The 4002-nt window shown below is 32.7% G+C and overlaps 1 pseudogene; it reads left to right on the top strand.

Annotated features, from left to right (window-relative positions):
• Window positions 1-1055: 1055 nt before the first annotated feature.
• LOC102663221 (7-deoxyloganetin glucosyltransferase-like) lies at window positions 1056-2623 on the top strand (annotated as a pseudogene).
• The last annotated feature ends 1379 nt before the right edge of the window (window positions 2624-4002 follow it).

Raw genomic sequence — 4002 nt, 5'->3', positions numbered from 1 at the left:
TTGCTTGTGCCTCACTCACGGACGAATCTGAGTCATGCCCTATGTCTTATAGATGCATGTGTGATAATAAATCTTACCCAATACCATGAACTATTTCTGTGTGCCTCTTCCTCGCCCTCGCAATCATCCTATCCTAGCTAGCTAGCTAGTATTACCAGCATATGCCTAGTTGCTACTTAAGTTTCAATTCAATTTTGAGTTGTGTATCCGTGAATATTGTAACTATTTACATAAGTGTTACTTATATGTATAGTAAGCTTAAATTCAAATAAGGTTTGGGAATTGTACAGTTAAAAATTAAAGGATGGTGTTTTCGAATTGGTTTGGATTAATTTTGAGTTAAAAAGCTACTCAGTTGATCCAAAGATTTAAACATCCTACGGTTTATTTTAAGATTAAATTGTTTTCTTAAAAAAAAAACTGATTCGATCCGAAGAACTATTAAAATGTGATTTGTATTCGATAACTCGATTTTTGAGATATATCCTTACTATATTTTAATTTCCTATTACTCTTTAAATATTGAACATTATTTTTAAAATAAACATACAAAAGAAATATGTCAATCAATTTATTAATTATCTTACAACATGGTTTCTTATTCCTAAAGAGATAAATACATATATACTTAAAATGAAATAAATGTTTAAAACTGTTTTTGTCCTTCAAATTAATTCAAATTAAATTTAAGTAATTATTTTTTTAGTCCTTCAAAAAAGAATTTATTTTTATTGGTCTCTCAAATTTTTGAAAATCTACTTTTTAATGGTATCACAATTTGTGGCAATTTGTCACCGTTAAATTTTTATTTTAATTTAATTTTTTTAAAAATGATTTGTGGCAATTTAAAATGGCCAGAATATGTAAAAAAATCGTGACAATTTTGCATCTATCTTTTTATTTTTTTTCTTTAATACCAGCAAAATATGTAAAAAAAATGATCACCAAATCATACGAGTCAATTTTTTTTACGGTTTAAAATCACTAGAAATTGTTTTCTAAAAAAATTAAAAAATAAATATTGACAATTAAAAATCATTACAAATTGTGAAACCATGAACAAGTTGAACAAAAAGGGACTAAAAGTAGTTTTTCAAAAATTTGAGGGACTATTAAAAAAAAATTATTTTTTAAGGACTAAAAAAATAATGGCCCAAATTTGAAGGACTAAATTAAGCCTAAAATAAAAGTTAAGGAGAATGAAGCATATGTAATTTTGCTATTTGATTGGATACATGAAAAAAGTATGATAAAAATATGGTTCACTTACATGTGAAACACATAATATGTAACACTCTTAAATATAGACTTTCAAAATAATTTGTTGATTTCCTTAATGAAAAGATGCACTATTAGAAATTACACTTTCAACATCGGTTATTTAGGGTATTCTACATCGACTCTAAAACCGATGTTGAAAGTGACGATGTTGAATATATCATCGTTAACATCGGTTTTTAAAAATCGATGTTAACATGAATATGATAACATCGGTTTTCTAAATAACCGATGTTAAAAACAAAGAACTACAACAAAAAAAGTGTATGCATGACGAAAGTTGACATCGATTTTGTAGTAAAACCGATGTTAATGTTATATATTAACATCGGTTCTCTAAAAGAACCGATGTTAATGTAATATATTAACATCGGTTTTGTACTAAAACCGATGTTAATATAGTGATCAATGTTATTTTGTGTGATTACAGATTGTGGAAATGTATCTTGTAAATGAGGAAATTAGAGTAACATTTTCTGGTGGTTAAATTTCTGCCTGAAAGATCTGCCTAGCTTTATAAGGACAATAGATCCAAATGATTTCATGGTAGAATATTTAATTGAAGTAGCGGCTAGAGTTCCCAGTGCCTCTGCTATTGTGTTTAATACTTTTGATGAACTTGAGAGAGATGCAATGAATGGTCTCTCCTCTATGCTCCCTTTTCTTTATACCATTGGTCCTTTCCCTTTACTTTTAAATCAAACTCCACAAAACAACTTCGCATCTTTACGTTCCAATCTTTGGAAGGAAGATCCAAAGTGTCTTGAATGGCTAGAATCCAAGGAATCGGGATCCGTTGTTTATGTGAATTTTGGCAGCATCACAATTATGTTAGCAGAACAACTCTTGGAGTTTGCTTGGGGTTTGGGCAACAACAAGAAACCCTTTTTGTGGATCATTAGGCCTGACCTTGTCATTGGAGGTTCAGTGATTTTGTCATCTGAGTTTGTGAATGAAACTAAAGATAGAAGCCTAATAGCAAGTTGGTGTCCACAGGAGCAAGTGTTGAACCATCCTTGGTGAATTCTTGACTCATTGTGAATGGAACTCAACCACTGAAAGTGTTTGTGCTGGAGTACCAATGCTGTGTTGGCCATTCTTTGCAGATCAGCCAACAAACTGCAGATATATCTGCAATGAATGGAAAATTGGGATTGAAATTGATACCAATGTGAAGAGAGAATAGGTGGAGAAGCTGGTGAATGACTTGATGGCGGGAGAGAAAGGAAAGAAAATGAGACAAAAGATCGTGGAGTTGAAGAAGAAGGCAGAGGAAGCCACTACGCCCAGTGGTTGTTCATTCATCAACTTGGACAAATTCATTAAGGAGGTGTTGCTTAATTAGATAAACATTAGATTAATCGAAGGTTTTGGGGGAGGGGGTGTTCCTTTGTAGGATTAGTAGTCTTTTCGGTCTGTTAGTATTTTCTGTGTGTGGTTGTGTGTGTGTGTGTGTGTGTGTATGTGGGTGTGTGTGTGTGTGTGTGTGTGTGTGTGGCTGTGTGTGTGTGTGTGTGTGTGGGTGTGGGTGTGTGTGTGTGTGTATGTGGCTGTCTGTGTGTGTGTATGTGGGTGTGGGTGTGTGTGTGGCTGTATGTGTGTTTCTGTGTGTGTTGAAGAATTTGTTTGGGATGATTTTTTGGGGGAGATGAGTTTCTTGGTGACGTTGTGATGCACTGTGTGTTTGCATAGGATACTGTCTTCCATTGTGTTCCTTATTCTAATGACAGTGCCACAAAGCAAAATAGGGAATGAAAATAGAGAATCGTGAAGGGGAAGGTTAAACCGAAATCTTCCAAAAGGTTAAAAAAAGAAGAAAGAAAGAAAGAAATATTAAGACATGTTCGGGACTAATGATAGGAATAAAGAGAAAATAACAACTTTTGACATCATGGGGGTGTGTGAGACAAAGAGAAAGAAAAAAGGGAATTATTCAGATGATGGTGATTCCAATAGTATTGAGAAGGTAGTAGCTGTGTGGGAGAGGAGACTTTCGTTGAAACTTCTGCTTGCTGCCTTGAATGGAAAGGATATCTCCCGATTCAAAGTGAGGAGAGAATAGAAGCCAAGGCAAAAAAAGTGCAGATTCTGCAGGCTCATGGGTACTACCACTGCAAGAGCAATTTTTAAATCTACAATTTCTTCTTTGAATTTATCACAACATTCACATGAATGAGATGCTTTATTGTTTTCTTGTATTAAGCATTTTGTAGAAGATTGGTTTTTATCTACTGATTTTAATGTTTTAACTTCAAATTTAAGATTTTCTAATTCTACATTTAATTTGAAATTTTCATTTTCTAAACTTGAAATGGTTTTCTTAGAATATGAAATTAATTTGGCAAGTTTGATAGATTCTTTTTGCTAGTCATTGAATGCATCTTGGAGTTCATAAAAAGAAATAGATAAGTCATAGTTAGAAGACATTACCTCTTCTTTGCTTTCATAGTCTTTGGCCATGAGGCCCAAATTTATGATTTCATTTTTTGAATCAATTGATGAATCCATGTCATTATCTTCCCAAGTAATGTATGCTTTCTTTTCTTTCTTATCTTTGAAATATTTCTTGTCGGATTTTTCCATTCTTCTTTTATAGACAGGACAATCAAATCTCAAGTGCCCAGGTTAATCGCATTCATAGCATTTTGGAACTAAAGAGGAATCTTCTCCTTTCTTCTTTGGATTGAAGTTTGATCTCCTTTGATTTCCTTTGTTTCTCATAAA

Source organism: Glycine max, chromosome 12 (genome assembly GCF_000004515.6).
Source record: "Glycine max cultivar Williams 82 chromosome 12, Glycine_max_v4.0, whole genome shotgun sequence".
Taxonomy (NCBI): Eukaryota; Viridiplantae; Streptophyta; class Magnoliopsida; order Fabales; family Fabaceae; genus Glycine; species Glycine max.
Note: the sequence above shows the minus strand (reverse complement) of the source record. Positions and strands in the feature narration are given on the sequence as shown.